Source organism: Podarcis erhardii (genome assembly GCF_964252035.2).
Source record: "Podarcis erhardii genome assembly, chromosome: 7".
Classification (NCBI taxonomy): Eukaryota; Metazoa; Chordata; class Lepidosauria; order Squamata; family Lacertidae; genus Podarcis; species Podarcis erhardii.
In genome coordinates, this window is record NC_138511.1 from 60327878 (window position 1) to 60340952 (window position 13075).

At 42.7% G+C, this 13075-nt stretch overlaps 1 protein-coding gene across 1 annotated transcript in view; it reads right to left on the minus strand.

Annotated features, from left to right (window-relative positions):
• Positions 1-13075, minus strand: part of HPCAL4 (hippocalcin like 4) — a 42467-nt gene that overhangs the window by 16860 nt on the left and 12532 nt on the right. The window lies entirely within an intron of this gene.

The following is a 13075-nucleotide window of genomic DNA, read 5'->3' on the forward strand; positions in this document are numbered from 1 at the left end:
CCCAGAGTCAGCCACGACTGGACCTAATGGTCAGGGGTACCTTTACCTTTAAGGAACCTTTGGCCCTCCAGATGTCATTGAACTACAACCCCACCACCCCTGGCCACTAGCCATGCTTGCTGAGGCTGATGGGAATTGTAGGCCAGCGCCATGTGGAGAGGCAGAGGTTCCCCATGCCTGCTTTAAAGTAAAGGCAGTGTCTCTGCACATGCTGAGAGGCACGCTTGACTTTCAGTCTAAGGATGTGTTGGCACTGCAGATATGCAGTGGGGTGACTCCTGACTAAAGTCACGTTACATTACATTTATAGCCCACCTTTTCTTCGAAGAAGCTCAAAATGGTGTACATACTTCTCCTCTCCTCACAACAACCCTGTGAGGTGGGTTAGGATGAGAGTGAGTGACTGGCCCAAGTGAGTTTCATGGTTGAGTGGGAGTTTGAATCCTGGTCTCCCAGATCTTAGTCCCACACTCTAACCACTGCACCACCCTGGCTAGTTAACCGAGCCTTGGAGGTGAGACCCTCCTCCTGCTTGAATCTGGCTGGAATATTTGGGCAAGGAATGGCAACAGAGCAAACAGGAGTTCTGGGTAAAGTAAGCTCTGGACTCTTTTTCCAAAATGGAAGTTGGGATTCTGAGTTCTGCAACAGAACAGGTGGATGGGAATCCACAAGATAGGGTGTGTGGTTGTGTCAAGACTGAGGGAAATGATGGTATAGAGTTTGGATTTGATATCCCGCTTTATCACTACCCAAAGGAGTCTCAAAGCGGCTAACATTCTCCTTTCCCTTCCTCCCCCACAACAAACACTCTGTGGGGTGAGTGAGGCTGAGAGACTTCAAAGACGTGTGACTGGCCCAAGGTCACCCAGCAGCTGCATGTGGAGGAGCGGAGACGCGAACCCGGTTCACCAGATTACGAGTCTACCGCTCTTAACCACTACACCACACTGGCTCACACAAATTTAATGCCCAGTACAGGATCTCGAGCAAGCTTCCCCAATCTACTGCCCAGCCAGTGTAGGAGTTGTAGTCAAAAAGTATATGGAGGGCACCCGGTTTGGGAAGTCTGGGCTCCTGCACACTCCCTTGTTTAGTTTCTCCTTTCCCTCCGCAATGCCTTTTCAAGAGTCAGCATTTGCTCTGTAACTTCCTTGGGGAAGGAACCTTTTGTTGATGAAATTCTAAAGCGAAAAGTAAATTGAGTAAACTACTCTGTTGTTAATAAACAAGCAAAGGCAACAGAAGCAGGTCCCGTAGATACCCCATGACCTGAAGGTCACTGGATGGGCAATGTATCTTCCCTTTTGACTCTGATCCTTTAAGGAATCCATGCCAGTTGGATGGACTGGTCCTTCCCACCCTTTGAGTGTGAGGAAAATCAACTACCCATTCCCTTGCCCCCCAGTTGTCACAATCAGCAGGAGCCCTCTGAGACCAGGCAGCTTCACTCTCCACTCAGCTCCTGGGCAGGATTGAGGTCTCACCTGCTCCATCACTACACAAGGCTCAGACAGAGGGAAGGAGATACAGTTTCTTTTGTGAGAAATCTGTCGTCATGATCTTTAAAAAGAGGGAGAAGCAGATTTCAGAAACAAATGTGAAGCATTTCCATGGCAACTGCCCATGATATGGAAGATTCCCCCCCTTCCTCCTCAGTGCTTCACTGCAACAGCCGATCCTGAAGGTTACAGAGACATTTTTTTTTTTTTTGAGGGGGAGCTTCTTTTATAACCAAAAGGGACCTATTTGAACAGAAGGAGGGGGCCGGGCTACCTCCCCTGGCCCCCCAAAGCCAGCCAATCCTGTTTGAAATGTCACAGAGAAACATTTAAGCAACCGAGACAGTAGAAATGGCAAAAAGGGGCATCTCCCTGAGGACAGCCATAAAGACACCAGGCTAGGCAAGGGCCCATCACTCAGGCATAGAACAGCTGCTTTGCATGAAGAAGGCATCCAGTTTCATCTCTGATATCGTTGATTAAAAGGGTGCAGTCGCAGGGGATGCAAGAGACCGTTCCCTGCCTGAGACCCTAGACGAAGCAGGAAATTTGGGGCACGACAGACTCAGTGTCTGAAGGCTTCATACATTCACTAAGCACATGCAGAGTTCAGTGGGAAGGACCGTAGCTCAGGGATAGAGCACCTGGTGGCAGCTTGGCATGGGACCGGGAAACCTCTGGAGAGATGGTGCTGGCCCCTGTGGACAAGCCTCCTTTAGCTTTGGATCCTCAGGTGTTATTGGACAGCAGCTCCCACCAGCTCCAGCCACCTTAGCCAGTAGTCCAGGATGTTGGGAGTCACAGGAGCCAACTCCTAAGGGTCAAGGTCCATTCAGCTCCCTCCAATAAAGTATTTGAGGAGACTGCTCCCCCCCCCCCCAGTTAATGGGCATTGCCATTCAAATGGTGTGCATGCGCATTGTCTTGTGGCTGATTATGCAGGGCTTGGCTTACCTGACCCCCTCCTCCCCATATTTTATTCAAGTTGGCACTCCTGATGGAAATTGTAGTCCAACAACATCTGGGGACCCAAAGAAGGTTGGTGTAGACAATCCTGAGCTGTACTGACCAAGGCTCTTAGTGTATATCAAGTGTAATTAACCCAGCTGCCTGCATTTTTGGACTGCCATGGGGGGCGGGCTGTCATGATGAACTCTTGCACTTCAAAATTTACCATTGCACCATTGTGAGTGTGTGTGCACACCAGGGCTGGCTGGTCCATTAGCATCGATGAGACAGTTCCATTGCTTTCCCCTTCAAAAACCTGCTCAGTAACACTGAATAGGAACAAACAGCAATTCAGGTTTCCTATGGATTGCCGTTTGCTCTGATCCAGCGGCAAAGAGTGGGGTTGTGGGGGGAAACAACAATACCTACTTAGACAAGGCACTTTAAAGTGTGGACTGGTGTTACCAACAGGTTCGTGAAAGAGGGGGGAAAGAGAGCTATCAATTAAAAATCCCACAACATTCCCCCCCTTTCCATGATCCTCTGAAGCCTTGAAATATTTATGAAAGATTAATTGAATCAGATAATTTGTGAGGCCAAGGGAATCCAGGATCTCTGACTGTTGGGGTAGGGGAGGCAGGATCCACCTTTCAAAACATTAGCAATTAAGGTGGATTGTGTTTTGTTGTCCCCACTCCACTTCTGGAGGTCAATAGATCATTGGCTACTGGATCATTTTCTCTGCCAGCAAAGCACACACATTCCCCAAGAGCATGGAAGAAGGAGGATGCAAGGGTGGTTGTGCGGATTATTTTTGTTTTCATATTACAGTCTTTCAGCAAAGCAAAGGCATTGCTTTTCATCCATCAGCTAGATGCAGAATTAAAATGCAAGCACTGTGTAGCACGTATAGTGCTATGTTTGGCAACACCTTTTGCTACAGCCAATATCTGTCTAGAATGTATACTCAACAGTTTGTCCCATGGAGCAAAGTTCCCTTGCAATATTAGTTAAAAGTTGTTTTTTTTACTTTCAGATTTAGTCCTTTTTATTGCTTCCTGTGGAGTGCAAACTGAGGGATCAGTGGTGAATTGTCTCTCAATTGTTGTTGTTGTTTAGTCGTTTAGTCATGTCCAACTCTTCGTGACCCCATGGACCAGAGCACACCAGGCACTCCTATCTTCCACTACCTCCCGCAGTTTGGTCAGACTCATGTTTGTAGCTTCGAGAACACTGTTCAACCATCTCGTTCTCTGTTGTCCCCTTCTCAATAGAAGAGGACTAATTAAGGGATTATTCATCACTCCTCCCACAACTGCATTAGACAGGAAGGGATAAAATGAGCTGAATATGCAAGAGGAATTTTTCTGTAAAAGCCACAATAGCCCTTAGAAGTCTCCATCCCATGTTGTTTTTCCACACTTCCATACTGCATATTCCATACTGCAATTGTGTTTTGCTACAAACAATCACCCTGAATCAGGGTGTCATGCAGGGGTGTTGCAAGGGGGGTGCATTCCACCCTGAGTGTCATGCTTGGGGGGGTAACAAAATCCCCCCATGTGGATTAGCGTGGTGGCGCTCTCACCCCCGGCTGGAGGATTTTCACAATTTGCGCAATAGTCGATGTGAAAATCCGCCCGCTGATTGCACAAAAATGTCCTACGATCAGCCTGGCACCCCTGGCAGGCGTCCTTTGCACCCCCCGGGTGGTGGTGGTTGCATCCCTGATGGGCACTTTAATGCGATTAGTGGTTGGTTTATTGTGATTGCCAGGTGGCGTTGGCACCCCTGGCGGGCCAACCCTTCCTAAAAAGGTCAACAACTCTGGGCAACGTTCCCAAAAATTGCAATGTGGGGTGGTGACAAAAAAAAGAAAATCGCAGTGGGTACCACCTGACCTGGAGCTCAGAGCTCAGGAGTGGTGGTGGGAGAATGATGAATAGTAAGAGGGGAAAGATAAGAAAATACTGGGAGGACGAAGCTGAAGAGGTAACAGGTCTTAGTGAGCTGGGAGAGTCTTTGACAGAGAGCAGTCAAGAAGCAGGAGCAGAAGCTGAAGCAGGAGAGCAGAATGGGGAAGGCCAAGAGGCAAAGATCAGCTGGGCTGGTGGAGTCATGAGGGTCTCCTCCCTTGTCTCCCAGAACCAGAAGAGGCATGAAAAGGGCAGAGGAGAGCTTGGCTGCCTGCAATTGCTTGGAAAAAGTCATGGCAACTGATTTCATGAATGAAGACCACTGGGAATGAGCTGCTCTGCTCATTAGGCCTGACACTCTGCCAAGTCTGTGGAGGTCATGTTTTTGCTAAGAAAGAGTTAACTCCATCTTTGAATTACAGATAGGTAGCCGTGTTGGTCTGCCATAGTCAAAACAAAACAAATTCCTTCCAGTAGCACCTTAAAGACCAACTATGTCAGTTCTTGGTATGAGCTTTCGTGTGCATGCACACTTCTTCAGATACACTGAAACAGAAGTTTCCAGACCCTTCTATATAGTGAGAAGGTGGGGAGGGGTATTACTCAGAAGGGTGGTGGGAATGGGTGATTGGCAGATAGCTGTGATGAGCCTGTTGACGACTCTTAACGACTGCAATAGGTCTTACAGGAAAAAGCAAGGGGTGAAAAGGTGAAAAATGGCTTTGGTCCAGACCCTTCTATATAGTGAGAAGGTGGGACTGATACCCAGAGAGAACTTGCTACAAGACAAACCCAAAAAAGAAAATAACAGAACACCTCTAGTCATCACATACAGCTCCCAAGTTAAAACAGTACAATGCATCATCAGAAATCTACAACCTCTCCTGGACAATGACAGTTCTCTTTCTCAAGCTCTGGGAGGAAGACCTTTCATTGCCTACAGACAGCCACCCAGTCTTAAACAACTCCTAACCCACAATAATACTACAACCAGACCTAACACGGACACTGGCACCAGAGCCTGCAATAAACCCAGATGCCAACTTTGCTGCCACATACACCCGGACAACACCATTACTGGCCCCAACAACATCACACATACCATCTCGGGACTATTTAATTGCTCATCGTCTAACATTGTGTATGCCATAAAATGCCAACAGTGTCCTTCAGCTCTCTATATTGGACAAACAGGCCAGACCTTACGCCAAAGAATAAACGGACATAAATCGGACATCAGGAATCACAAGACAGAGAAACCAGTAGGAGAACACTTCAATCTCCCAGGACATTCTATACAAGATCTCAAAGTAGCTGTTTTACTACAAAGGAATTTCAGAAATAGACTGGAAAGAGAAGCTGCTGAATTACAACTTATCACCAAACTTAAAACCATGGAGAAACCTGGTCTGAACAAAGACCTTGGATTCTTATCTCATTATACATGACAAAGCCATTTTTCACCTTTTCACCCCTTGCTTTTTCCTGTAAGACCTATTGCAGTCGTTAAGAGTCGTCAACAGGCTCATCACAGCTATCTGCCAATCACCCATTCCCACCACCCTTCTGAGTAATACCCCTCCCCACCTTCTCACTATATAGAAGGGTCTGGAAACTTCTGTTTCAGTGTATCTGAAGAAGTGTGCATGCACACGAAAGCTCATACCAAGAACTGACTTAGTTGGTCTTTAAGGTGCTACTGGAAGGAATTTGTTTTGTTCCATCTTTGAAGTGTGTGATCACTGACTGGCACACTCCTGTGATACACAGTCTGGTTTACTCTCTTAGGTTGTCTTCAGGGTTACTGCTATTGTTATAATTAACGTAGTATATTTATTAGTCTATTTTATTTTGGTGGACATACATTAATTCAGGTTCTTGGTGCAATATGAAAGTGGTGGCTGCTTTTAAGTAATTCCTGTTTGTATAGTATATTTTTGTTATGTTATTTTCCTGTTTTTTAAAACTTGTGTGACCCATTCCAGCTTGCTTTAAAAATGTGGAAGATAGATTTTTAAAAATAACTCATTACATTTTACCTCATCCATGTTTCATTGTCTGTATCTTAAGCATTTCATGCCTTCTTAAATATTTGTTAGCTGCCCTGAATGTTTCCTAAAACAGAAATGAAGGGGGGGGGGAGGGAAGCTGCCTTACACAGAGTCAGGCCATTGGTCCACCTCCCTAAGTACTGTCCTGGTTGGCTTCCCTGGTTTCAGGCAAGGGTCCTGACTTGGAGATGCCAAGGACTGAACATTCAGCCCTTCCACAAGAAAAGTAAATAATCTACTACATTAGACGCTTAAATTCTAAGACACTTGATTTGCCATGACACTGGATCAATACTGAATTGAAAAGTAGAAGTAACTGTGTGAGCCCATAAGAAAAATGTCAAAATGCGACTTTTATTAGGCCACAAAAGGGTATGCCAGTTTTTGAGCTCTCCAGAACTCCAGAAATGGGAGGCAGGGGGGAGAGAGAGATTGGCTAGTTATGAAGCCGGAGAGTCTGCACTGGATACAATGCAGTAATCTGTTACCTGATTACAGTTCTAGACAAGATGTGTTATCAAATATATTTTGAAGCCAGGTAGTTTTCATCCTGCTCTAGACATTCTGCAGTTGCTGGCTGGCCTTCGGCAGCAGCAGGAGGCAGTCCTCCCTCTTATTTTTCCAAAATACCCCTCTCTTTTCAAAACAGAACCTCCAAGCTAGAGCCATATTTGAAAGGATGTCATGACCAAGGCGAGACCAGCAGAGGGTGCAGGAGGACATACTGTAGTTATGAGTTTTTTTAATGCTCATTTCTACGGAATGAAGCAAAAAGTGGTGGGATTCTGATCCATCTATTTTCAAGCATCCAGAAGTCAGAGGGTACTTGCCCTCCATGAATTTGCCTAAGCCAAGCCATTCAAGTTGGTGGCCATCACTATCTCCTTTTTTTTTTTAGTAGTAGCAGGCATCTAACAAATGTAATCAACAAACAATCTAATTTAGAGTACAGTGATAACCTCTGCACAGGGCTTTTCGGAAACTTCAGCAGGTTCAGAATGTTGTAGCCAGGCAAATTATAAGGAACATATGGCACTCTGCATTAAAACAATGGCATCACTGGTGACCCATCTGTTTTCCAGGCACAATTCAAGGTGCTAGTCATGACCTACAAAATCCTACAGTGGAAAACAAGTGTGGTGTTGTGATTAGTTTTGGGCTAGGACCTGGGAGACCAGGGTTCAAATCCCCACTCAGCCAAGAAGTTGAATTTAGAGCCATCCAGTTCAGCACAGTATAGACCTGTTAATCAAAATTGGGGAAAGTCACATCAAACTGGGTGATTACATATTCATGTGTGTCCATGTTGGCACAGCTTGGACTCACAATGCCAGATTGGGCAAAGTCATGACAAAGCCATGCATCAGTCTGCTGTCCTGATTCAAAATGGAGCCCAGCACCAAACACAGAGGAAGATTGTCTCCCCCTCAGGAACCCTCATTTAAGTTGGGCCCTGATACCTTCAAATGTATCCATACTGGCACAGGTTGGAACCGTCACAGAAGATTGGGCAACAATATTTTCAGAACTGTGTGAATTGCTGCACATTGGTCTGGACCATCATGCCAAATTTGGTGATGTCCCAGCAAATGTGGTGACAATGTCTTCAGAGCTATCCAAATTGGTGCAGTTTGGCCCATCACACTGAAAATCAGTTGATAACACGCCAAAGTCATATTTCAGTGCACCATCTTGATTCAAATGGCACCTGGCATACCAGTCTACAAAGATCACTGCCCCCACCCCAAGAACCCTTGTGCCAAGTTTGGTGATATCTCCAAATGGACCAACAACTTTCCAAAATTTATAGTAGATACACACACATGGGATGCTTCAAAGAATGGCAAAAATATATTTCTAGATTTATATGGCAAGGGAAGAAACCAAGAATAAAATATAAATTACTATCAGATACGAGAGAAAGAGGAGGTTTCGCCCTGCTGGATTTGAGATTATACTACGAGGCATCTTGCATTTGTTGGATCTGGGACTGGATAATTTTGAAAAATAAAGATGTGTTAGATCTAGAAGGACACCATAATAGATTTGGATCGCATGCATATTTATGGTATGACAAAGTGAAAGTACACAAAGGCTTTCAGAATCATATAATAAGAAAATCAGTTTTTAAAGTATGGGAGAAGTATAAAGATTTACTAGAACAAAAAACACCCTGGTGGCTTTCCCTGTTAGAAGCACTATCTGTGAAGAAAGTAAATATGAGGACAAATTGGCCAATATATAGAGAGCTGTTAACCAAGGTAGAAAACCACATAAAACTAAAATATTTCGAAGAGGTGAGAGAACAGGTAACAGATTGGTTACAATATCATCAATTAAATTACTTTTTAAAAACAGATAAAAAGAAAGGTTCTAGTTATGAATTATCAAGATTTCAAAAAGAGATTTTGGAAAATAACTTTAAACTACTGTCTAAAATGTACAATTTGCTCCAGGAATGGGATACGAAAGATGAACAGGTAAAATCTGTGATGATAAAATGGGCGAAAGATATAATATACAAATGGCGGATTGGGAGAGGCTATGGAAAACTGATCTGAAATTTATGTCATGCTCTTAATTGAAAGAAAACAGCATGAAAATGATGTATCGGTGGTACTTAACCCAAGTAAAACTAGCAAAAATGTATAGAACAAGTAACAATATATGCTGGAAATGTAAAGAAAAAGAGGTTACCTTTTATCATATGAGGTGGAACTGTAATGTACAGTAGTACCTCAGGTTACATACGCTTCAGGTTACATACGCTTCAGGTTACATACTCCACTAACCCAGAAATAGTGCTTCAGGTTAAGAACTTTGCTTCAGGATGAGAACAGAAATCGTGCTCCAGCAGCGCGGCGGCAGTGGGAGGCCCCATTAGCTAAAGTGGTGCTTCAGGTTAAGAACAGTTTCAGGTTAAGTACGGACCTCCGGAACGAATTAAGTACTTAACCCGAGGTACCACTGTAATCAAAAGATTATGGGAAATGATATATAATGAAATGAAAAAAATGTTTAAATTAACCTTTGTTAAAAAACCAGAAGCTTTTTTACTAGGAATTATAGGTACCGAGATTCTAAAAGAACAGAATAAATTATTTATGTATACAGTGGTACCTCGAGTTACAAAGGCCTCAGGTTACAAACGCTTCAGGTTACAAACTCCACTAACCTGGAAGAGTTACCTCAAGTTGAGAACTTTGCCCCAGGATGAGAACAGAAATCGTGTGCCGGCGGAGCAGTGGCAGCAAGAGGCCCCATTAGCGAAAGCACGCCTCTAGTTAAGAAGAGTTTCAGGTTAAGAACAGACCTCCGGAACGAATTAAGTTCATAACTAGAGGTACCACTGTACTACAACGGCTGCCCAGATACTGCTAGCCCAGAGATGGAAGGAAGAGACAACCCAGACAAAAGAAAAATGGCAGACCAAGTTGACGGACTATGCCAAAATGGCAAAATTAACTGGGAAGCTTAGGAACCAAGAAGACAAGAAATTTATAAAAGAATGGGAAATGTTTATAATGCATATACAAAATGATTGTAAACAGTTTAAAACATTAGCAGGATTTTAAATACACTTATAATGTAATAGAAACTATAGATAACTTAGGAAGATGAAAATTTTGGAGGGTACTGATATGCAGATGAAAACAGAATTAAGAGGACTTCCGGGTTGGCGCCATCAATTAATGGCGGATTCCCTCCGAGCATAGTGACTCGGCGGGCACCATTTGCGCCCCCCCAAACTGCGAAGGAGCCTTTTTAAAGGCTCCGGAACGGGGACGGGGTGCGGCGCGGTGCTGAGAGTACTCCTTCTGCGGAGTGAAGCCGCAAGCCATTATCGGAGAGGGCTGACTTTTTCCTTGGAACAATCGGACTTTAAAACATCAACCTGTGAATAATGCGGAAATTCGAACTTTAAAGAAAAATTTTGGATCAGGAACGAGCGGGAAAGGGTTAAAAAGGAAGTCCACCCCCCCCCCTTTGTAAACAATTTAAAGCAAAGGACCTGTTAGCTAAGGTCGAGAGAATTTTCTATTTCTTTTTAGTAAAAGATTTTAACTTCACGGTTTTGACATTACAAGAATTTTTACTGGAGGATAAAAGATCAATTTTGGGAGCTGAAGTTTCACCCCCCCCCCCCGGACCCGGGAGCGTCCCGCGAGAGAGCCTGTTGATGAAATACTGAAGAGTTTGACAGCTGTCAAGTTAGCTGTCAAGACGGGAAAAGAGAACCTTGTTTTTGTTGCTTCTGCTGGTTACATTGATTATAATCTGTTGAAAATAAGGAAGGGCTGATACAAAATAACCTGACTTTTGGACTTGAGCTGAAAGAAATATTAAGGAACTAAAATCCCCTTAGAGGGGGTTTAGTGACATTACAGGAATGGCTGGAGGAGGGAAAATCCAAGCTGAATTAAACATAACATTTGTTCTCTTGGGAAAGTTACAAGATCAAATCGATGTTTTGGCTATAAACGTTACAACTCTGGACTTGATAGTAAATAACATTGTTGAATCTGATAAGGATTTGAAACAGGAAGCCTATTCAACTGAACAAATAGAGAAAATTGAGAGCTTTGACAATATTGAGAGCTTTGACAATATGGAGCAGGAGACATATGTTGCTCCTGAAGAAAAGAAAGGAGGAGCTGAAATTTTACAGATGCTAAAGGAGAGTTGCAATTTGAAGCCTGACATGATGACAAAAAAGGAAAATAAAATCTGATGTGGAAAACCTGGCCTGAATTGGAGAGTGGAGCACTGAGAGATCTCCTTATGTGGAGATCTGAAGACCGAAGGATTATAAATTTGATTAAGGTGGAAGGTGGAGCTTGGGGGTCATCTGGACTTGAAAGGAGTACAAAACAAGATCTGAAGTACCCCATAGGCTTTACTATTAAATATGGAGGTCTGGCTGGTAGAAACATGGATCCTGTTGGGCCAGAGCCTCTTCGAGACTTGGAGTTTAACATCAAGGACTATCAAAAACACCGGCAGAGAGGAACTGAGAGAGAATTGAGAGCCTCGGACGTGAGATCTCCAGGCTAAACAGTATATTGAGACTGATGGATTTTTGTTGGGGACTGAAACCGGGAAAAGGGTGGGTGGAGTTTGGGAATCCAAAGGGTATATAAATATAGTTTGTTTTGTTCTTAATTTGCTTTGTTATTGGTATGGAAATTGGGAAAGTCGTGGAAGGGAAATTTTGGTCGACTTTAGGAAAAATGTTTAAGGAAAAATAATGAGGTATAAATATTGATGTGTAAATTTGGACAGGTTAAAATTGGTTTTTAAAACGGTTTAAACTAATTGAAAATAAGGTTTGTAAACATAAATTGAGGAAATGGAAGAAAGAAAGAAAAAGTAAAATAATAACAGGTTAGAATAAATTATTAAGTCAAAATGGAGAAATAAGTTAAGGACTTGCTGAGCTAATAACTTAAATTGGAATACAAGAAGGGGAGGTGTGAGGAGGTCTGAGAAACAAGTTAAAAGAAAATAAGTATTTGAATTTTTATGTGTTTTTAATTGTTTTTAAGTTTTGGTTTTTTGTATTTTTGTTATTTTTTGTTTAATTTTTGTTTTTGATTTTATATGTATTTTGAAAACGCCAATAAATATTTATTTTTTAAAAAAAGAAAACAGAAAACAGAATTAAGAGGACCCACAGATGGGACGGGGGAAGTCAGGAGATTCAGAGTAATCTCAATACGTGAATGTGTAACACATTTTGATGTAATTTTGCCACCTTTCTTCTTTGTTTTTTTCTCTTTCTCTTTTTTTTGAAAATCAAATAAAAAAATTATAATAAAAGATACACACACATGGGAAATACTGCATTTTTCCATACAAGTTTGCCAGGAGAGGCTTGTCTTTTTGCCCCACCGATATCTGAAGCACATCTAGTGGAACTCAAGGGAGGGTCTTCTTGGTGGCTGCCTCCAGGCTCTGGAACTCCTTGCCAAGGGAACCTGGCTAGTCCCATTTCCAATGACCTTTTGCTAGCAACCAAATGATTTTTTATTTAGACCAGCCTTTGGCCTGTAAGCTGACTTGAAAATATTTTGCATTTTGTTTAAGGATGGGAGAGAATGCAAACCTATCTAATTCATACTTCCTGAAACAATATGTGAATGGAAACACAGCTATCCTTTGAAATTCGCACTTCTCTGAATTTTGTGGTGCACTTCTCCAACCAAAACAGGAACACAAATGTGTGAACTGGGGGGAAATGTGCATAAAAATGCATATATTAGTGAAAATAACATACAGAAATGCATTATATTACGGGAAATAATTTGCAAAAATGCAAACATCAGGCAAAATTACATTAAAAATGTATTTATTAGGAGACACGGGCACTAAAATATTGGTGAATGGTTAGGTCTTTTACTTATTTATTTAAAGCAAATTTATGTGGGAGAACTGAAAAGGGGGGGGGGGAGGATGAGAAGCAGAAAATGACAGATTTATCCACCCCCAACTTGCTTTGAAATGGTTACTTTCATTGATGCTTAAGCTGCCTTGTTTTTATTTTATTAATTTTGCATTTGATTGCTGTATAATTAATAGATTGTATCGGGTTTGTATTGTTGTTTTAGCCAACTTGTGGAGCATATGGTGGGAAAAGGGGGTGCAAATTGAACAAATA